Source organism: Gnatocerus cornutus, chromosome 6 (assembly GCF_029298725.1).
Source record: "Gnatocerus cornutus isolate USDA-ARS CGAHR chromosome 6, icGnaCorn1.1, whole genome shotgun sequence".
NCBI lineage: Eukaryota > Metazoa > Arthropoda > Insecta > Coleoptera > Tenebrionidae > Gnatocerus > Gnatocerus cornutus.
The window spans coordinates 15,915,269-15,939,275 of NC_142238.1; the positions used below are offsets into that span (position 1 = coordinate 15,915,269).

Sequence of the window (24,007 nt, forward strand, 5' to 3'; positions counted from 1 at the left end):
AAAGTTAGGGCAATGAAATTTGCAAGGATTAAAATCTTTGACTTGTTTATTATCTGTCCCAAATCTCAATTCTTTTAAGCAACAGGGACGGATTTTATAAATTTTAATTTTTAAGAAAAGCTAAAAATTTCCAATAAATAAGTAGATAGATTATTACTTATATCGTTATTGGTACGCAACGTTTCATTATAACTCGTTAAGCTTCTTCGAGCTTCAACATGGGAATATTTAAAGAGTGGCCTTAATTAGACTGTAAATCTAAGTACATGGTTTGTCTTATTCCAACTGGAAAGATAGCATCTATGGATTTTATCTTTTTGTCCTGGCAAATTTAATTACTACAATATCTTCAATTAGCACGCAGGTTAGAGTCGTTGACGTCTTCAGATGACCACAAGGTCGTCCGAAAAACTTTGATTAATCGGCCCTAAAATTCGACGAAAAAGTGCGTTTCTTGACCCCCCTTATTAAATTTTACGAGAGAGCTTTATTTCAGACCGCCAAAGACTTTTTTAACACAATACTATTAGTTGGATTACTTAATGGTCCTCTGAAGTGATTCAGCTTCTTTTACTTTCAACGTTTTTTAATGAACGCGAAAGAAAAACTAATTGCTAATGGAATTTCCTTAGAAAATCGTCTTTGGAGATGAACCATCACCGTTATCTGAATGTGTTTAACCCAAAATCGTATTCATAAGATAACTGTAAACTGAAAAGTGGCGATGATTCATGCCCAAAAACAGGAACCATGTCATTGGGGCAAAGCCTTTTGGCAGTTTTTGGAAAATTTCGACTTACCTTAACTAATCCGGAATCGAGTCCTAAGAACTAGCAGCCGTTGAACTCACCACACACAAAGCACAGCACCGTTTCGTAACCGTTCCTCAAGTTCACTGCTGAGTCGCGTTCTTGTAGGCCTTCCGCGTCTTACACGAAATGAGTTCAACTTACAGGTGTCTTGTCTTATAGTTGCGGCTGTGGCGGTTATGCAAGGATGGCCATTGGTTAAGAACACGATGACTCTTCTGCTATTGGTCGCAACCTTGCTTTTTGCACGCTTACTGAGTCGGTTTAACAGTTAGGTCCAGTGGATGCACTCGGACTGTTATTTTAGACCAAAACAAAAATTGGGGTGAAAATTTTCGGCTTAGACCTTTCGGTTTCAGGGCTTTGGTAACCTGGTTCTCATCACCGAAAATTACTGTTGAAATGTGGGTCTTTAACACCCACAATTTCGCGATGGAATCAGCGCAAAAACGCTAATTGCGGTGGCCCAAAAAGACTCGGACTAACGAGCAGTTCAATTCCTCTTTCTCATAAATCCAATGAAATGATAACGTGCAAAAATCGACATAATGGTCTCTTTACTCGTTGTGGTCACTTTGTTTATGCAGATCCGATCCAGTTCCATTCCAAGTTCAAGGAAGTGGTAAAGGCGGTCATTGACTAAACGACCTTGCGATTACGTTACGGAATATTTAGTTATTAAATTTCAGCTTGAAGCTCGACGTGGACGCCAACAAAAGAAATTCATGAAAAAGTTCATCGTGAGCGAGATTTATTGAAAATGTGAGAAAGATTCAACAAGTGCTGTATACGCCGGAGGATTTCCGTTCACATAGGACTATGGGTACTGTTAGGTACTTGCATTTGCTCACCTAATTTAACTGTTTTTAATTGAGCCGTAAAACATAATCAGATTAAAAATGCCGGTTTCACTGAAAATATTAATAAGCTCGCGTCGGTTCGTTTTTATGACTTTGGAATGAAAGGGAGATAATTTGCGGCAAAATGGATAGTTTATTGAGTATGGATTTATAGGAGGGCCAAGATTTTATTTAGGACAATAAAAATTAAATTGTAAGAAAAATTTTAAAGAAAATCTGCACAAAATGTAAGGACTTAAAAATACTTAAAGAAAAGTCAGAGGAAATCGATGATATTTAAAGAAAATATGGAGAATCTTAAGAAAATCTGGAGGGATTTTAAGGACTATTGTAAAAAATTTGGAAAATCTATAAAGTTACACTATTAATCTTGAATGAAGAACTTTTTTTATCATATCCTGCAACTTTGTAATTTGCCCAAGCTTACAAATTTGTAATTTTAGTAATTTTAGTACTGCAGCTATGAAATTTGAGGAGGTTACTATTTTTAAGTGGTCTATTAACTCTGCCAAATTGCAAAATTCTAGAACAAAAACCACAAATTTTAGAAATGTTTCGTTTGGAGACCAAGTAAAATTTTTCGGCATCCTGTACTAAAATTCCTAATTTTGGTAATTTTAGTGCAATAGCTATGAAATTTGGGGAAGTTACTACTCTTTAGTCGTGTATTAACTCCAATAAATTGCAAAATTGTAAAGCGAAGGACTCAAATTTTAGAAATTTTAATTTTTGAGACCTAACAAAAATTTCCCACGTTCTTTACTTAAAATTATAATGTCGGTAGATTTCGTGCTACAGCCATAAAATTTTAGGAAGTTACTATTTTTAAGTGGTCTATTAACTCCACCAAATTGCAAAATTGTAGAACGAAAAACAAATTTTAGAAATTTTTTGTTTGGATACCAAGTAAAAATTTCTGGCAATCTATAATAAAATTTGTAATTTTAGTAATTTCAGTGCTGTAGCTATGAAATTTGGGGAAGTTATTATTTTTTAGCTTTGTATTAACTCCACCAAATTTGTAGAGCAAAAGACAAAAATATTAGAAATTTTTATTTTCGAGATCAAGCAAAAATTTCTGACGTCCTTCTCTAAAATTCGTAATTTCGGTAATTTTGGTGCTACAGTTATGAAATTTGGTTAAGTTACTACTTCTAAGTGGTCTATTAACTCCACCAAATTTCAAAATTGTAAAGCAAAAGACTCAAATTTCACAAATTTGAATTTTTGAGACCTAACAGAAATTTCCCACATTCTTTACATAAAATTGTAATGTCGGTAATTTTTGTGTTACAGCCATGAAATTTGGGGAAGTTACTATTTTTAAGTGGTCCATTAACTCCACCAAATTGCAAAATTGTAGAACGAAAAACACAAATTTTAGAAATTTTTTGTTTGGATACCAAGTAAAAATTTCTGGCAATCTATAATAAAATTTGTAATTTTAGTAATTTCAGTGCTACAGCTATGAAATTTGGGGAAGTTATTATTTTTTAGTTTTGTATTAACTCCACCAAATTGCAAATTTGTAGAGCAAAAGACACAAATTTTAGAAATTTTTATTTTTGAGATCAAGCAAAAATTTCTGACGTCCTTCTCTAAAATTCGTAATTTCGGTAATTTTGGTGCTACAGCTATGAAATTTGGTTAAGTTACTACTTCTAAGTGGTCTATTAACTCCACCAAATTTCAAAATTGTAAAGCAAAAGACTCAAATTTCAGAAATTTGAATTTTTGAGACCTAACAGAAATTTCCCACATTCTTTACATAAAATTGTAATGTCGGTAATTTTTGTGCTACAGCCATGAAATTTGGGGAAGTTACTATTTTTAAGTAGTCTATTAACTCCACCAAATTCCAAAATTGTGGATCAAAAAACACAAATTTTAGAAATTTTTTGTTTGGATACCAAGTAAAAATTTCTGGCAATCTATAATAAAATTCGTAATTTTAGTAATTTCAGTGCTACAGCTATGAAATTTGGGGAAGTTATTATTTTTTAGTTTTGTATTAACTCCACCAAATTGCAAATTTGTAGAGCAAAAGACACAAATTTTAGAAATTTTTATTTTTGAGACCAAGCAAAAATTTCTGAGGTCTTTCTCTAAAATTCGTAATTTCGGTAATTTTGGTGCTACAGCTATGAAATTTGGTTAAGTTACTACTTCTAAGTGGTCTATTAACTCCACCATATTTCAAAATTGTAAAGCAAAAGACTCAAATTTCAGAAATTTGAATTTTTGAGACCTAACAGAAATTTCCCACATTCTTTACATAAAATTGTAATGTCGGTAATTTTTGTGCTACAGCCATGAAATTTGGGGAAGTTACTATTTTTAAGTAGTCTATTAACTCCACCAAATTCCAAAATTGTGAATCAAAAAACACAAATTTTAGAAATTTTTTGTTTGGATACCAAATAAAAATTTCTGGCAATCTATAATAAAATTTGTAATTTTAGTAATTTCAGTGCTACAGCTATGAAATTTGGGGAAGTTATTATTTTTTAGTTTTGTATTAACTCCACCAAATTGCAAATTTGTAGAGCAAAAGACACAAATTTTAGAAATTTTTATTTTTGAGATCAAGCAAAAATTTCTGACGTCCTTCTCTAAAATTCGTAATTTCGGTAATTTTGGTGCTACAGCTATGAAATTTGGTTAAGTTACTACTTCTAAGTGGTCTATTAACTCCACCAAATTTCAAAATTGTAAAGCAAAAGACTCAAATTTCAGAAATTTGAATTTTTGAGACCTAACAGAAATTTCCCACATTCTTTACATAAAATTGTAATGTCGGTAATTTTTGTGCTACAGCCATGAAATTTGGGGAAGTTACTATTTTTAAGTAGTCTATTAACTCCACCAAATTCCAAAATTGTGGATCAAAAAACACAAATTTTAGAAATTTTTTGTTTGGATACCAAGTAAAAATTTCTGGCAATCTATAATAAAATTCGTAATTTTAATAATTTCAGTGCTACAGCTATGAAATTTGGGGAAGTTATTATTTTTTAGTTTTGTATTAACTCCACCAAATTGCAAATTTGTAGAGCAAAAGACACAAATTTTAGAAATTTTTATTTTTGAGACCAAGCAAAAATTTCTGAGGTCTTTCTCTAAAATTCGTAATTTCGGTAATTTTGGTGCTACAGCTATGAAATTTGGTTAAGTTACTACTTCTAAGTGGTCTATTAACTCCACCATATTTCAAAATTGTAAAGCAAAAGACTCAAATTTCAGAAATTTGAATTTTTGAGACCTAACAGAAATTTCCCACATTCTTTACATAAAATTGTAATGTCGGTAATTTTTGTGCTACAGCCATGAAATTTGGGGAAGTTACTATTTTTAAGTAGTCTATTAACTCCACCAAATTCCAAAATTGTGAATCAAAAAACACAAATTTTAGAAATTTTTTGTTTGGATACCAAGTAAAAATTTCTGGCAATCTATAATAAAATTTGTAATTTTAGTAATTTCAGTGCTACAGCTATGAAATTTGGGGAAGTTATTATTTTTTAGTTTTGTATTAACTCCACCAAATTGCAAATTTGTAGAGCAAAAGACACAAATTTTAGAAATTTTTATTTTTGAGACCAAGCAAAAATTTCTGACGTCCTCTAAAATTCGTAATTTCGGTAATTTTGGTGCTACAGCTATGAAATTTGGTTAAGTTACTACTTCTAAGTGGTCTATTAACTCCACCAAATTTCAAAATTGTAAAGCAAAAGACTCAAATTTCACAAATTTGAATTTTTGAGACCTAACAGAAATTTCCCACATTCTTTACATAAAATTGTAATATCGGTAATTTTTGTGCTACAGGCATGAAATTTGGGGAAGTTACTATTTTTAAGTAGTCTATTAACTCCACCAAATTCCAAAATTGTGAATCAAAAAACACAAATTTTAGAATTTTTTTGTTTGGATACCAAGTAAAAATTTCTGGCAGCCTATAATAAAATTTGTAATTTTAGTAACTTCAGTGCTACAGCTATGAAATTTGGGAAAGTTATTATTTTTTAGTTTTGTATTAACTCCACCAAATTTGTAGAGCAAAAGACAAAAATATTAGAAATTTTTTTGAGACCAAGGAAAATTTTCTGACGTCCTTCACTAAAATTCGTAATTTTGGTAATTTTAGTGCCATAGCTATGAAATTTAAGGAAGTGATTATTTTTGAGTTGAGTATTAATTCTATTAAATGGCAGAATTGTGGAGCAAAAGACACATTTTAGAAATTTTAATTTTGGAGACCAAGTAAAAATTTTCTTTACCAATTCGTAATTTTGGTAATTGGTAATGCTATTGCTATGAAATTTAGGGAATTTACTATTTCAAAGCAGTGTATTAATTCCACCAAATTGGAAAATTGTAGAGCAAAAAACACAAATTTTCAACATTCTTCAATTTTGAAATTCCGAGGAAAATATAAAATCTAATAATATCTAGAGAAATTATATAGATGAACCGGAAATAATGGTTAACGTGAAAGATTAAAAAATTTACACGAAATTAACTGAAAAATCTGAAGAAACTACAGAAAAATTCAAAGCAAAAGACGAAAAAATTAAGCAGAGAAAATACCAGAGAAAAATATAAATGAAGACGAGAAATAGAAGGTCCAGAGAGTCTGAAAAAAGGAATTTAAAAACTGTAAAAGTTCTACAAAATATTAATTAAAGTGGCCAAAAAATGAAAAACCTAAATAACCTGAAGAACCTGAAGAATGTGAAGAAACTAAAGAAATCTAAAGAATCTAAAAAACATGGAAATGTGTGTATTTAGACCGAATCCAAAGATTTTACAAACTTTAATAAAAAATGTTAAAAAAATCAAAAATACGAACGAATAAAAAAATACAAAAAATAGACGATCCTTAATAAAATGGAATTTAGACAGGATAAAGAAAGAATGAAAAATTTGACAGAATTTAAAAATTCAATGAAATGAATTAATGAAACTTGAACAATCTAGAATGTAAAAAAATGAGGCTTTAAAAGACGAAGTTGAAAAAAAACGACAGAATCGAAGATAACCAAAATGAATTCATAGACAATTTAGTTTTAAAAATCCAAAGAGAATAGACAGTTAATGTCAGGAAAATTAAAAGAGAATCAAAAATAAGTAAAAAGAGGGAACAAAGCTTGTATTTCTCACTTTTAATGGGTTCTATATTATTCCATGCGTGTAAAATAAAAGACATTTTTTTTCAAATTTAAAAAACCCTTCACTTTAGTAATAATAAATAATAATAAAGTTCATGCACAGCTGTAATTCAAACAGACATTGTAATTTCACGTAATGTCACGCTGTATTTATCTCTCATTTATTCGATTATTTCTCTCATCTTATTCAAGGTTGATGTATATTCCAGTACCATTTGAGCAAACGGCAAAAAATCGTTCAAAACCGTCGTAACTTTTTTCCGCCGGGCAAAACATTTCCACCCTTTTTCTCACCGACTTTACCTTAAGAATAATTTTCTGTTAAATATTAAATAAATTGAAATCGAATTTAAATTTCAAATTCAGGGATTAGGCGAGCGAACGCGAAGAAATATAAATTACCTTTGGATCGCCCGAAAAAATTCATAGAAAATTAATTTTTCACCGGTGGAATTGTCAACGGGCACATAGTTTGTCTTTGCTCGGCGAATGTTAAAACTCGAAGGAATTAGAAAAACATGTGTGCGAGTGGAGGAGATATTTCTTAACTAATGCATAAATAGCCGTTCTCTTGTCGCCGTTCCCCACTTTGGCATTGAACAGATGTTATTGTGATGTCCAAAATTCCGAACTAAATCAGTTAATTTTGAATAGGTGATTCCGTTCCAAGTTGACGTCGCACATTAATTTCGAGTCTAAATACAGAACACCTACAATGTAATCACTGTCCTGGATCTGTGTCCTATTTCAGCTGATTTGCTCCTACGACGTTAATTTCCTCAAAGTGCAGAAACAAAGCAGGTTTTGCTGACAGGCAAAGAAAAATATTCCCACAAGTTAATTCCTTGGAATCCCGTTAATGTTGACTTTTTAGGATCATTAGGAAGTAGCTTCAAGTATAATTCTGTGATTGTGTGGTTTTAGGTCACTTGACAATTCCGAGTTGTCAGAAAACCAGAATGAAGGCTTATCATGTAATAATAGTAATCCACTGTTTTTATTCCATGTGATCTAAAAGCCAGAGCGAGCATATGTTTGAACAATAATTATTATTATTGACAGTGCACCGTTCAGCTTGAATTATCATCTGTCATTATTACAGTTAGATGGCATTGTATTACGAAACTACTTTCTTTTACTTTTGATAAAAGAAGTTGTCGCTTCGTTCTTTGAGCTTTTTTCACTCTTCTTGATCTCGATTTAAAACTCGCAGATTCGAGAATATTTGCATTCATGCTCGTTCCACTTCCATACAACCGGAACATTTCAAAGCAAAAATACAAATACCTCCGTAATTATCGCAATGACCTCCATCCTTGTAAGGACGCTGACACAATTCGAACTGCAAAGACAAAAAGGAAAAATTTCAGTAATCCGTAAATAACGTGCAAAAAATTTCAGCGCAAATATTAAAGCTTATTTATTAACTGCACCAAATTATAAAATTTTAGAGCAAAAACGCAGGTTGTAGAAAATATTTTTAGGACAAACCAAAAAATTTTGAAATTTTATAAAAAAATAATTGTATCTTTGGTTGTGTTGGCCGTAAAGGGATGAAATTTAGAGAGGTTACTACTTTTAGCTTATTTATTAATTGTAGCAAATTATAAAATTTGGGGAGTAAAAGACGCAGATTTTAAAAATTTTCATTTTTAGGACAAACCAAAAAGTATCAAAATTCTATAATAAAATTGTAGAATTGGTTGTGTTGGCACTAATTAGATGAAATTTAAGGAGGTTACTAATTTTAACTCATTTATTAACTGTAGTAAATTTTAACATTCTGGAGAAAAAGACGCAGATTTTAAAAATTTTTATTTTTAGGACGGACCAAAATGTTTTAAAATTGTATAAAAAAAATTGCATCTTTGGTTGTATTGGAGCTAAAACGATGAAATTGAGGGAGGTTACTACTTTTGACTCATTTATTAATTGCAGTAAATTATAACGTTCTGGAGCAAAAGACACAGATTTTTAAAAAAATATATTTTTAGGACAAACCAAAAAGTTTCAAAATTCTATAAAAAAATTTGTAGCTTTAGTTGTATTGGAGGTAAAACGATGAAATTTAGGGAGGTTACAACTTTTAACTTATTTATTAATTGTAGCAAATTATAAAATTTCAGAGCAAAAAACGCAGATTTTAGAAATTTTTATTTTAGGACGAACCAAAAAATATCAAAATTCTATAAAAAAATGTAGAATTGGTTGTGTTGGCTCTAATGAGATGAAATTTGAGGACGTTTCTAATTAAAGCTTATTTATTAACTGCACCAAATTATAAAATTTTCGAGCAAAGACGCAGGTTGTAGAAAATATTTTTAGGACAAACCAAAAAATTTTGAAATTTTATAAAAAAATAATTGTATCTTTGGTTGTGTTGGCCGTAAAGGGATGAAATTTAGAGAGGTTACTACTTTTAGCTTATTTATTAATTGTAGCAAATTATAAAATTTAGGGAGTAAAAGACGCAGATTTTAGAAATTTTCATTTTTAGGGCAAACCAAAAAGTATCAAAATTTCATAATAAAATTGTAGAATTGGTTGTGTTGGCACTAATTAAATGAAATTTAAGGAGGTTACTAATTTTAACTCATTTATTAACTGTAGTAAATTATAACATTCTGGAGAAAAAGACGCAGATTTTAAAAATTTTTATTTTTAGGACGGACCAAAATGTTTTAAAATTGTATAAAAAAAAATTGCATCTTTGGTTGTATTGGAGCTAAAACGATGAAATTGAGGGAGGTTACTACTTTTGACTCATTTATTAATTGCAGTAAATTATAACGTTCTGGAGCAAAAGACGCAGATTTTAAAAAAAAATATTTTTAGGACAAACCAAAAAGTTCCAAAATTCTATAAAAAAATTTGTAGCTTTAGTTGTATTGGAGGTAAAACGATGAAATTTAGGGAGGTTACAACTTTTACCTTATTTATTAATTGTAGCAAATTATAAAATTTGAGAGCAAAAGACGCAGATTTTAGAAATTTTTATTTTAGGACGAACCAAAAAATTCTATAAAAAAATGTAGAATTGGTTGTGTTGGCTCTAATGAGATGAAATTTGAGGACGTTTCTAATTAAAGCTTATTTATTAACTGCACCAAATTATAAAATTCTGGAGCAAAAGACGCAGATTTTAGAAAATATTTTTAGGACAAACCAAAAAGTTTCGAAATTTTATAAAAATAAATTGTATCTTTGGTTGTGTTGGCGGTAATGGGATGAAATTTAGAGAGGTTACTACTTTTAACTTTTTATATTATACAGGGTACGGCAACACTTGTGTCCACCCCCAAAATCGTCTTTAATTTTAAAGAGAAAATTTTGAAAATTTGCATACACTCACAGTTGACAAAGCTCTAGAAGCTGACGCAAAAATTTGTTTTTTATCACTGATAGTTTTGGCGTCGCGCCGCTTTAAAAATCTAATTTTTAGGTAATTGTAAGGTTTTGTGATATCAACCCCTAATTTAATTTTTTTTCAATATAAATGTGTTAAAAATATCTCAGTTGTTATTTTTGATTCAATGCAAATTGACTTAAAAATTTGAGAAAAAAATGCTGTTTTATCAAGTTAGTTTCCAATTTCATTACGTCAAAATTAGGAACTACGTTTACACCCATCTGTCAACATCTTGTGTCACAAATGACTAACTTGATAAAGTCACGTTTTTTTCGCAAATTTTAAACACAATTTGCATTAAATTTAAAATTAAAACTCAGATATTTGTATCACAGTTATGTTGAAAAAAAATTTAATTTGCGAATATTTCCGCAAAAACTCAAAAATCGCTAAATATTATACTTCGTAGGCGTCGCGACGCCAACCAAACCGTAATAAAAAACAAATTTTTGCGTCAGCTTCTAGAGCTTTGTCAACTATGAGCGTACGCAAATTTTCATAATTGTAACTTTAAAATTAAAAACGATTTTGGGGGTGGACACAAGTGTTGCCGGACCCTGTATAATAATATAATAACAATATATATTATAATAATATAATATTAATTGTAGCAAAGCATAAAATTCTAGAGCAAAAAACGCGAATTTTAGGAATTTTTATTTTTAGAACAAACCAAAAAGTTTCGAAATTTTATAAAAAAAATTGTATCTTTGGTTGTGTTGGCGGTAATGGGATGAAATTTACAGAGGTTACTACTTTCAGCTTATTTATTAATTGTACCAAATTATAAAATTCGAGAGCAAAAGAGGCAGATTTTCAAAATTTTCATTTTTGGACAAACAAAAAAGTTTCGAAATTTTATAAGAAAAAATGTTTTTTTGGTTGTATTGGCGGTAAGGGGATGAAATTTAGAGAAGTTACAATTTTTAACTCATTTATTAATTGTAGCAAAGTATAAAATCCTAATTCTATGAATTTATTTCTGAAATTCCAGCTATTGTGGCCGAAAATATAGATCAATAACCTCGATTCTGGGCTCCTTTTCAATGGAATTATTTTGGTGGTGGCGTTTTAATAAATTTTCACGCTTGAGTAGCGGCAGTTTCGAGTATTGACGTGCTTCGACAAAGACTGGTCTATTTAGAACCGATCTAAGTTTTGACATGAAAAGCTCGAACCGCAGATTTTTTTGCTCAATTGTAGACCCGGAATTGGAAATTTTGCCTCATTAAACTACGTAATTAACACAAACCAGTGCATTTCGGTATTGTCATTGCACCGACCTGTACAGTTATTGGACGAAATTAGCGTTGTACGTTTACAATAATTACCAAGACATGTCCTTTTAAACCTTTCCGCAGTTTGCACTAAGTGTGAGCTAAAAGGTTATGAAAGTGTTGACAATAATTAAAAATAACGAATTACCGGAGCGCCGCAGTTTATATGCAAAATTCTTGGGGAAAAAACGAAATATTCTCGATGGTACGATAACTCTCCGGAACACTCTTACCGTTAGTTATGTGTTTAAAGAATTTTGAGGCCGGCGGCGGTCGCTTCCGGAGGTGAGGTGTGAACCTGCCATTACCGGATTTTTTCTAGTAAAACGATAATGTTGACTTGACGTGGAAGTCGTTATTTTCGAATGGAAATCGATACAGTACAGAGGCGGTTTCAGATGAGAAAATGTTTGCTCGTGAAAAAGAAAAAATTTAATAAAAATTCAAATGGAGACGGACGCCGGATTTCATTTTAATTGTTTAGATTTTATTGGGATGTTCTAGATTTCCATCAAATTCTCTTTAGATTTTTGCGAGAAGCTTTAAACTTCTTTCTAAATCGTCGGCAGATCCTTCTTTCAATTTCTTTAAATTATTCCAAGATTATTTCGCTTCCTTTGATTTTTATGTATTTTTAGATTATTTTTCAGTAGTTTATTTCAATATTATTTAAGTAACAATACTTGAAATTCTTAAATATTTTTGAAATATCAGGAATTTTTTAGAATTTAAGATTTCATTAGATTTTTGTTCTGTTTCTTTTTCGTTTTTGATGTCTGGAGGTGAACCATGTGAAATTTTTGGATTTTGAGCGTAATTGAAATTTTTGTCGTTTTTAGATTTCTCTCAGGACTCTAAATTTTTTTAATTTTTTTATTTGTATTTTATCATATTTTTCTCTCGTTTTCTAAACAATTTATTGGTACCGAATAAATATTCCAAATTTCTTGAGTTATACATACATGGCCTTTAGATTTTTCTTAGATTGTGGAGCCTCCAGATTATTCTTAGAATCTCAAGTTCACATATTTTTCTAAAAGTTCCTTTAGATTTTATCCAAATTCTGTTCTATTTAAATTTTCTAGATTCACTTTACATGTTCTGAATTTTCTCTTGAGTTTGGATAGATTATTATTTTTAGAATTTCTTTAAATTTTCTTTAAACTTTTTTATTTTGGCTATATCCTGCACGATAAAATTTTGAGAGGCTGGTATTTTTAACTCATTTATTAATTGTGGCAAATTATATAATTCTAGAGCAAAAGGCGCATTTTTTCTAAAATTTTATTTTTAGGACGAATCCAAAAGTTTCAAAATTCTATAAAAAAATTGTAGAATTCGTTGTGTTGGCCCTAATGAGATAAAATTTAGGGGCGTTACTAATTAAAGCTTATTCATTAACTACATCAACTTATAAAATTCTGGAGCAAAAGATGCAGATTTAACAAAATATTTTTTAGGCAAACCAAATACTTTCGAAGTTTTATAAAAAAATTGGTTGTGTTGGCAGTAATAAGATGAAATTTAGACAGGTTACTACTTAAAGCTCATTTATTAACTCCACTAAATTTTAAAATTCTTAACAAAAAACGCAGATTTCAGAAATTTTCATTTTTAGGACGAACCAAAAAGTTTCAAAATTTTGTAGAAAAAATTGTGTTTTTGGTTACGTTGGCGTTACAGCGATTAAACTTAGGGAATTTATTACTTTTTATTTATTTATTAATGGTACGAATTTAGAAAATTTTGCGTCAAAAGTCGCAGATTTTAGAAATCATTTTTAGGACAAACCAAAAAGATTCGAAATTTTATATAAAATTTTTATCTCTGGTTGTGTTGGCGGTAATAAGATGAAATTTAGAGAGGTTAATACTTTTAACTTATTTATTAATTGTAGTAAATTATAAAAACCTAGAGCAAAAGACGCGAATTTTAGGAATTTTTATTTTTAGAACAAACCTAAAAGTTTCGAAATTTAATAAAAAAAATTGTATTTTTCGTTGTATTGGCGGTAATGGGATGAAATTTAGAGAAGTTACTACTTTAAACCTTTTTATTAATTGCAGCAAATTATAAAATTCTGGAGCAAAAGACGCAGATTTTAGAAATTCTCATTTTTAGGACGAACCAAAAAGTTCAAAAATTCTGTAAAAAAATTCTATCTTGGAATCTACAGATTTTCCCATGATTTTCTCTAGCCAGCATTGCTGCAAGTAAAAATGATAATTGAGACTTTGAGAAGCCTGGAGAAGAAGTAGGGCCTAGGGCGTGGGCCCGTCGAATCCGTTTCTGGTCTTCGCTGCAACTTAACATAACAAACAGTCTTGTTCATAAATCAGTCACGCTTCCATTATTTTAATTGCGGGCTTTTGACAGGCACTTCTTTCTAATCTGTAAAAATCAAATGTCGCGACATGCGAGCGCTATTATTGTTATTAAACTTACTGTATAATTACCGTTTTATTTTCAATGAATAAAAACACTTTCGTGAATGACATACAAGGTGGCGCATCTAATTGAAATCTTCTGTTTGTATGTGGTTCGGATTGGACATGCAACGGATGCGTTTTGGAATTTTTCGGGAGAAACGAACTGGAAATGGCAACGACACGTTACTGTTTGGATTTCTTTAATTATTTTCCCATGTGTTAATTTATTGTGGTTTTACATAATTGCGCGGAACTATAAATGGCAGTTTATTTTTTACTCTTATAAATTTTCAACAGTTATAACCGTTGTTAATTAAGCGCGGGAGTCCAAACAGTAACATTCCGAATTTATGTGGTGCCGGGAATCAACTGTACTGTATAAAAAATCCATTAAGAAACGTTTTCGTTGCATCATCGGAAATTTCACAATCAATACATTTTCTAAGTGGAAAACTGTCGTGAAAATCACACGGAATTTAAATTTAGCTCGCGATGTGGGTTCGTGTAATCCCACCTTTACGTGAAGGATTACGTAATCCTGTCGGTAAACGTATGAAATTCCCATTTTAGAGGAAAAGATTGGGGGAATTGGGTCACATGAGTGAAAATAATCGAACGTCGGAAATCTGTGGGTTTCCGTTAGAAATTCAGTTATTTCATCTAGGAGCTCTGATTTTTCGGGAAAAAACTGGATTCACTTGATTAGTCCTTTGTTTTCAAACGTACCAACATCGAAAAACAGACCATAAAATCTAGAATTTGTCACTGTTGAATAAATTCGTGCATGGACTCGTCGTAATCGAATCAGAGCATTTGGACGTGTTTTTTCTTTGGTTGTTTTCTGTACGGTTACGGTTCCCATGTGAATATTATAAGATATGAGGATTGAGCTACAAAACGACGAAATTACAGGGGAAAATTCTGCCGTCGGTGCAATATGCACAAGTTTTATTTTTCGAAGGATATAAACACTTCGTGAGAAGTCATTTTGATCCTTTGTAGGCAATTAACTCGCTGGAGTTTAATTACAGCTTTATTAAGAACGAGATTAAAGCAAAAATTGAAAGTCCGTCCTGAAGAATTTGTGACTTTGTTACGAAAATATTTTACTGCAGAGAAACGTGCTCGTCGTAAAGTCCTTTTATTAAAATCCACCGAGGAAAATATAAAAAATACTTGTTAAGCGTACGTCTGCTTTTAATAGTAAAAAATAAGCGACTTTTTGTTTAAATTGATGAACTGACCTGACCTGACCTGACCTGACAAGACTAAACCATCCCTTATGGTAGCATCAATTAAAGATTTCAAGTTCTCCCAATACATTACCATTTAATGAACTGTGACTGTTCATTGCGGATTTTTTTTTTAAATTGTAGGTTGTGTTGGCACCAATAAGATGAAATTTGGGGACGTTATTGTTTAAAGCTCATTTATTAACGGCACCAAGTTTTAAAATTCTGGAGCAAAAGACGCAGATTTTAGAAATTTTCATTGTTAGGACGAACAGAAAAGTTTAAAAATTCTATAAAAAAATTGTAGAGTTGGTTGTTAGGACTAATAAGATGAAATTTAAGGACATTACTAGTTAAAGCTCATTTATTAATTGCGGTAAATTATAAAATTTTAGAGCAAAAGACGCAAATTTTAGAAATTTTTACTTTTAGGACACCAAAAAGTTTCAAAATTTTATAAAAAAAATTGTATCTTTGGTTGTATTGCAACTAAAACGATGCAATTTAAGGAGGTTTCTACCTTAAACTCATTTATTAATTGTAGCAAATTATAAAACTTTAAAGCTTAAGGCGCAGATTTTAAAAAGTTTCAAAATTAAAAAAAATGTATCTTTGGTTGTATTGGCGCTAAAACGATGCAATTTAGGGAACTTACGACTTTTAACTCATTTATTAATTGTAGCAAATTATAAAATTTTAGAGCTTAAGGCGCAGATTTTAGAAATTGTATTTTTGGGACAAACCAAAAAGTTTTAAAATTCTAAAAAAAAATTGTAGAATTGTAGATTGTGTTGGCACAAATGAGATGAAATTTAGGGACGTTACTACTTAAAGCTCATTTATTGACTCCACTGAATTATAAAATTCTGGAGTAAAAGATGCAGATTTTAGAAATTTTTATTTTTAGAACGAACCAAAAAGATTCAAAATTTTGTTGAAAAAATTGTATCTTTAGTTGGCGCTACGGCGATGAAATTTAAGGAGTTTATTACTTTTTACTTATTTATTAATGGTACCAATTTAGCAAATTCTATATGAAATAACGCAGATTTTAGAAATCATTTTTAGGACAAATCAAAATGATTTGAAATCCTAAAAAAAAATTGTAGAATTGGTTGTGTTGGCACAAATGAGATGAAATTTAGGGATGTTACTACTTAAAGCTCATTTATTGACTCCACTGAATTATAAAATTCTGGAGTAAAAGACGCAGATTTAAAAAAATTTTATTTTTAGAACGAACCAAAAAGATTCAAAATTTTGTTGAAAAAATTGTATCTTTAGTTGCGTTGGCGCTACGGCGATGAAATTTAAGGAGTTTATTACTTTTTACTTATTTATTAATGGTACCAATTTAGCGAATTTTATATGAAATAACGCAGATTTTAGAAATCATTTTTAGGACAAATCAAAATGAATTGAAATCCTAAAAAAAATTTAGAATTGGTTGTGTTGGCAAAAATGAGATGAAATTTAGGGACGTTACTACTTAAAGCTCATTTATTGACTCCACTAAATTATAAAATTCTGGAGTAAAAGATGCAGATTTTAGAAATTTTTATTTTTAGAACGAACCAAAAAGATTCAAAATTTTGTTGAAAAAATTGTATCTTTAGTTGCGTTGGCGCTACGGCGATGAAATTTAAGGAGTTTATTACTTTTTACTTATTTATTAATGGTACCAATTTAGCAAATTCTATATGAAATAACGCAGATTTTAGAAATCATTTTTAGGACAAATCAAAATGATTTGAAATCCTAAAAAAAAATTGTAGAATTGGTTGTGTTGGCACAAATGAGATGAAATTTAGGGACGTTACTACTTAAAGCTCATTTATTGACTCCACTGAATTATAAAATTCTGGAGTAAAAGACGCAGATTTTAAAAATTTTTATTTTTAGAACGAACCAAAAAGATTCAAAATTTTGTTGAAAAAATTGTATCTTTAGTTGCGTTGGCGCTACGGCGATGAAATTTAAGGAGTTTATTACTTTTTACTTATTTATTAATGGTACCAATTTAGCGAATTTTATATGAAATAACGCAGATTTTAGAAATCATTTTTAGGACAAATCAAAATGAATTGAAATCCTAAAAAAAATTTAGAATTGGTTGTGTTGGCAAAAATGAGATGAAATTTAGGGACGTTACTACTTAAAGCTCATTTATTGACTCCACTAAATTATAAAATTCTGGAGTAAAAGATGCAGATTTTAGAAATTTTTATTTTTAGAACGAACCAAAAAGATTCAAAATTTTGTTGAAAAAATTGTATCTTTAGTTGCGTTGGCGCTACGGCGATGAAATTTAAGGAGTTTATTACTTTTTACTTATTTATTAATGGTACCAATTTAGCAAATTCTATATGAAATAACGCAGATTTTAGAAATCATTTTTAGGACAAATCAAAATGATTTGAAATCCTAAAAAAAAATTGTAGAATTGGTTGTGTTGGCACAAATGAGATGAAATTTAGGGACGTTACTACTTAAAGCTCATTTATTGACTCCACTGAATTATAAAATTCTGGAGTAAAAGACGCAGATTTTAAAAATTTTTATTTTTAGAACGAACCAAAAAGATTCAAAATTTTGTTGAAAAAATTGTATCTTAAGTTGCGTTGGCGCTACGGCGATGAAATTTAGGGAGTTTATTACTTTTTACTTATTTATTAATGGTACCAATTTAACAAATTCTATATGAAATGCCGCAGATTTTAGAAATCATTTTTAGGACAAATCAAAATGATTTGAAATTCTATAAAAAAAGACCAAACCGCAGCATCAATTAAATATTTCAGGTTCTCCCTGTACATTACCTTTTAATGAATATTTTAGTGACTTATCTGCCATAACCACAGCATCTGCATAATCGCATCAACAATTTCATGGCTCTCATCCTCATGAATAGAAACGACAGTTCAATTGCTTCAGCACACACCAATGCACCACAGGCGACGCAAAGACGGCTCCAATCGACCCTTGGAATGTCTTTTTACCAAAATCGCAATCTCGCCACCACAAAAACTCCTCGGCAGGTGCTGTCGCTTATGCGGGCGTAGCGAATATTTCAAGAAAAATTGTCTTCAACTGTCCCATTCTTCTCCAAACATGGTAAAACACCCAACAATGGTACCTCGGTGCCACTTCCTAATTATACACTAATTAAACTAAAACGTGACCCGGAATGCACTGGAAAAAATAACGGCAGCTTGCCAGAAATGGCAACGATATAAAATCTTTTTGTCTAGAATGCACGCTCTTGTGAATTTACTATCGACAGCTCTCAACGTCCTCGCCGGTAATATCAGCAATCTAAAAGAAGAACGTCCTTGACCGTAACGTCGACAAGAAGCTCATTCGCTTGTGTTGAGTTGAAATTGCCAATTAATGGATGAGATTTGTTTTTGGATTTTTTGTCGAGTAAAACGGTTATTATTTTCGTAAAACGTCCAAGATGTGATCGTTAATCAAAGTTTGATCGAGTCGAAGTGATTGAAAGCTATTACAATAAGTTAACACGTTTCTTCAGATTCGCTGTTTCACATCATTTATTTAATAATAGAGAGCGATGAACAGAGGTGGTGAGAAAATATTGGGGCCCTCGAACTCTTTCATCCTTTAATTTTTATTTCGATAATTTACTTTAATTCCTTCTTTAGATTCTTTCTAGCTATGCATGCGTTCTTTTTTTAGATATTAAAAATGTTTAATAGGAGTATTTATTTTTAATTTATTATTTGTACCGATTTATACGATTTTGTATCAAAAGACGCAGATTTTAGAAATTTTCATTTTTCAAACGAACCAAAAAATTTCAAAATTCTATAAAAAATTTGTATCTATGGTTGTTTTGGAGTTAAAACGATGAAATTTAGGGAGGTTACTAATTTTAACTCATTTATTAACTGTAGCAAATTATAAAATTTTAGAGCAAAAGACGCAGATTTCAAACATTTTTATTTTTAGCCCAAACTAAAAAGTTTCAAAATTCTAGAAAAAACTTATATCTTTGGTCGTATTGGAGCTAAGACGATGAAATTTGGGGAGGTTCCTATTTTTAACTCATTTATTACTTATAGCCAGTTATATAATTTTAAAGCAAAAGACGCAGATTTTAGAAATTTTTATTTTTAGGGCGAACTAAAAAGTTTTAAAATCCTATAAAAAAATTGTATCTTTGGTTGCATTGGAACTAAAATGATGAAATTTGTAGAGGTTACTAATTTTAACTCATTTATTAACTGCAGCAAATGATAACATTTTAGAGCAAGAGACGCAGAGTTTAAAAATTTTTATTTTCAGGACAAACTAAAAAGTTTCAAAATTCAATAAAAAAAATTTATCTTTGGTTGCATTAGAGCTAAAACTATAAAATATAGAGAGGTTACTATTTTTAACTTATTTAATGATTGTAGCAAATTATATAGTTTTAGAGCAAAAAACGCAGATTTTAGAAATTTTTATTTTTTGGACAAACCCCAAAGTTTCAAAATTTTATAAAAAAAAATGTTTCTTTGATTGTATTGCAGCTAAAACGCTGAAATTTGGAGAGGTTCCTATTTTTAACTCATTTATGAATTGTAGCAAATTATAACATTTTATAGCAAAAGCCGCAGATTTTAAAAATTTTTATTTTTAGGATAAACTAAAAAGATACAAATTTAAAAAAAAAATTGTACCTTTGGTTGTACGGAGCTCAGACGATGAAATTAAAGGAGGTTACTATTTTTAACTCATTTATTAATTGTAGCAAATTATAAAATTTTAAAGCAAAAGACGCAGATTTTAGAAATTTTTATTTTCAGTACAAACCAAAAAGTTTCAAGTCTCTATAAAAAAATGGTATCTTTGGTTGTATTGGAGCTAAAATGATAAAATTTAGGGAGGTTACTATTTTTAATTTATTTATTAATTGTAGCAAATTCTCAAATTTTAGAGCAAAAGTCGCAGATTTTAGAAATTTTTATTTTTAGGATAAACTAAAAAGTTTCAAAATTCTATAAAAAAAGTGTATCTTTGGTTGTATTGGAGCTAAAACGATGAAATTTAAGGAAGTTACTACTTTTAACTTATTTATTAATTGTGGAAAATTATAACATTTTAGGACAAAAAACGCAGATTTTACAAATTTTTATTTTTAGAACAAACCCCAAAGTTTCAAAATTTTATAAAACAAATTGTATCTTTGGTTGCATTAGAGCTAAAACTATAAAATATAGAGAGGTTACTATTTTTAACTCATTTAATGATTGTAGCAAATTATAAAGTTTTAGAGCAAAAAACGCAGATTTGAGAAATTTTTATTCTTAGAACAAACTAAAAAGTTTCAAAATTTCACAAAAAAAAAATATCTTTTTACGTATTGGAGCTAAAACGATGAAGTTTGAAGAGGTTACTACTTTTAACTCATTTATTAATTGTAGCAGACTATAAAATTCTAGAGCAACAGATGCAAATTAAAAAAAAATATATTTTTAGGACAAACCAAAAAGTTTCAAAATTTTATAAAAAAAATTATTCGTCGGTTATATTGGAGCTAAAACGATGCAATTTATGAAGGTTTCTATTTTGAACTCATTTATTAATTGTAGCAAATTATAAAATTCTGAACAAAAAACGCAGATTTTAGAAATTTTTATTTTTAAGACTTGTACAACAAAAATTCAGAGGAAGCTACACAACCTGAGAACGCAAGCTAACTAAAAGTCGAGAAATTTTCAAAAAAACAAATACAATTTCATTATCTAACTTCTGTTTTCGTTTATTAATAATTAATTATCTCATACTAACCACAACAGCTACATATACTTTGTTAATGAAATTGCGAGAGGAGTTTGTTTACATTAAATTCGCTAACAATTTAAAAATAGTGCAAACAAGTGGAACATATAATTTATTAAATTTTGGATCGTTTAGTAATATTATTAACTCAAAATAGACCAAAAGTTAAAGAGATCTATTGACAATTATTACCCTTGAAAAAATCTTTTAGAAATCTTTTAAAGCAAATCCGTCGCGCTTGTTCGATCCTGTATTTTAGCTAGCTATTTGTTTTGATTGATTACAGCCAATGAAATACCGTTTACAAGACGGCTTTGGCGTTATCTCTGTACGTCTATCCATCACTGGTCGAAGGATATTACTTTGGTTGTTGAGAATTTCACACAAAAATGATAAATTGATGTCTTTCCGGAAGTTTACGACCGGAAACAATGTAAAAGTTTCCAGCTAAATCAGTGTTAGTCTTAAGTAGGAAGTGTGTCCGTAATTTCGCATTTTCTCCGATGAAACTGTAAATTTTTCGTTCCTTTCGCAGTCCTTCACGTGTTTTTCTCTTCGCTTTTATCATACCTCGCATAAAAGCACGTCTTGCTGTTGTCGAGCGTGTGCACACGAAAAAGGAGGGACGATGACAGCGCCTGTGTCTTGGCCGGCAATGCATGCACTCGTGCATGACCTACGACACCGAGTTCCATGGACACGCTCGTCCTCTTCCTGTTTTGTGGCGTATTTGCTCTTTTCCTGTCCAGTTTGCGTGTCTCCTCGCCTCTCAAAAAATTAATAGAACGCCTCTCTTTGAAGTCCGCCATTCATTATTCAAATCTTGAAAGGTTAAAGGGACCCAGTGAAACATTCTTGTTGTGTTGTAACGTCGCCGCTGAAAAGGGCATTTCCATTTTGAGCCGTCCATAAAAGGAAGCAGTCTTCAATAAATAAATGCGGCAATAAAAGAGAATGAGTGTTATCATAAAATACAATCGTTTCATATCCAATCACACGCACTGTGCCTCCTCAAATGGATTTTCTAATGTCGGGGATATTTTTAAACGTATCCCTCGTCATTTCTTCATTTCAAATTCATATTTATGTGCGTCTCGAGAGATGCTACATTATGTGCATTTAAATGCTTTGAACGGACTTTTTTATACGAACCACGTTTAAACGTCGAGACTACTTGTCGAGCCCACAATACAGTCGATCCCACGGATCAACTCATTAATTTCACAATAAAGACTCATTATGTGGATGTAGGTGTGGAACGAACAGGACGAAGCAATGCGAAATTGAGGTAAATATAACAATATATTATTCACACCATTTTTTTACAATATTATTCCACTTAAGAAAATTGTTATTCCACATAATCGTGACGGTTTTGAAGAAATTACAGGCTGACATTTTTACAGAGTTTAATTGGTTCGCCTTACTCTGAAAAGAGAAATTGTGTCTAGATTTTAGCACCTTTTCGCAACAATAGAAGTAGGATGTGGTTGCTGGTGAAATTAATCATTTTGTGACAAGTAGATTTGAACCGAAGCACGTGTCGCTACTCTATTATTTATCGATACTTTTACAAAAATGAGGAACGCACAAAATCGGTTTTTTACTATTTATTTGTGTCTCCCGAATTTGAGCGGTTTTTCCCTTCTCTTTCGTTTCATCGCAAGAGACAGACGGAACTTGATATATTTTTTAACTACACTCCAGCTCATTGCTATCAGTCCACTCTCCAGTGTAAATTTTCTAAAATTCTTGGGTGTAAATCCGGCTTTCAATTGTTTAGGGAGAAAATTAGGGGAAAATTGAATAACGATTTTTGAGGTTAATACGTTGTCAAAGTTTAGTGTATCAACATCACACACTTGTTAAGAATTAATCAAAGGTTAATTCCAAAAGAGAGATTTAAATAAGGATTTAACAAGTTTTGGATAACTTGCTCAGGACGATTAGCTTCTACGCATGTCACAATTGCTTCAAGGTCAAGCGCTTTTTTCTGCCAACTGTTTCCGATAAAAACTGCTAGGAGCTGCTGCCAACTTTACTTTTTAATAAGTTTTAATAAGTGGACCGATAGTAATGAGCTCTAGTATAGATAAAATAAAATTTTAAAAAACTGTAGAAAATATGAAGAGAATTTGCGTAAAAAATCAATATAATCTTGAGAACACAGTCTAGAGAAAACCAGGAAAAATTTTTAGAGAAAATAAAATCCAAAGATAAGTTGAAGAAATTCAAAAAGAGGATGCAGAATGGAAAGGAAAATCTTGAGGAGATCAAGAGGTCTAAAATAATGAAAAAATTTTTTTTAATAATCTAGAAAAAAATGATCTATTTTTTTGATAAAATTTTGAAATTAAAAGAATTTGGTTTGTCTTGAAAATAATTTCTAAAATCTGCGTCTTTTCATACAAAATTTTCCAAAATTGGTACGGTTAATAAACAAGTAAAAAGCAATAAATTTCCTAAATTTCTTCGTTTTAGCTCCAATACAATTAAAGAATTTTTTCTACAGATTTTTGAAACTTTTTGGTTCGTCCTAAAAATGAAAATTTCTAAAATCTACGTCTTTTGCTCTAGACTTTTAAAAGTTGCTACAATTAATAAATGAGTTAAAAATAGTAACCTCCTTAAATTTCATCGTTTTAGCTCCAATACAACCAAAGATACTTTTTTTTCAAAATTTTATAAAAAAAAATGTATCTTTGGTTGTGTTGGCGGTAATGGGATGAAATTTGGAGTCTATTACTTTTATCTCATTTATTAATTTTAGTAAATTATCAAATTCTAAAAAAAAACGCAGATTTAAAAATAATATATTTTTAGAACAAACCAAAAAATTTTCAAAATTTTATAAAAATTTGTAGGTTTGGTTGTGTTGGCAATAATAAGATCAAATTTTGAGAGGTTACTACTTTTAATGCTTTTATTAATTGTAGCAAATTATAAATTTCTGGCGCAAAAGGCGCAGATTTTAAAATTTTATATTTTGAGGATAAACCAAAAAGTTTCAAAATTTTATAAGAATTTGTAGATTTG

General features: G+C 30.2%; 1 protein-coding gene across 1 annotated transcript in view; it reads right to left on the reverse strand.

Annotated features, from left to right (window-relative positions):
- The window catches only part of tyn (trynity), a 35,199-nt gene extending 34,184 nt beyond the window's left edge, over positions 1-1,015 (reverse strand). Inside the window, exon 1 of the mRNA XM_088039362.1 lies at positions 801-1,015. The gene's annotated coding sequence lies outside the window, so the exon portion shown is untranslated. The remainder of the gene's footprint in view (positions 1-800) is intronic.
- Positions 1,016-24,007: the final 22,992 nt, after the last annotated feature.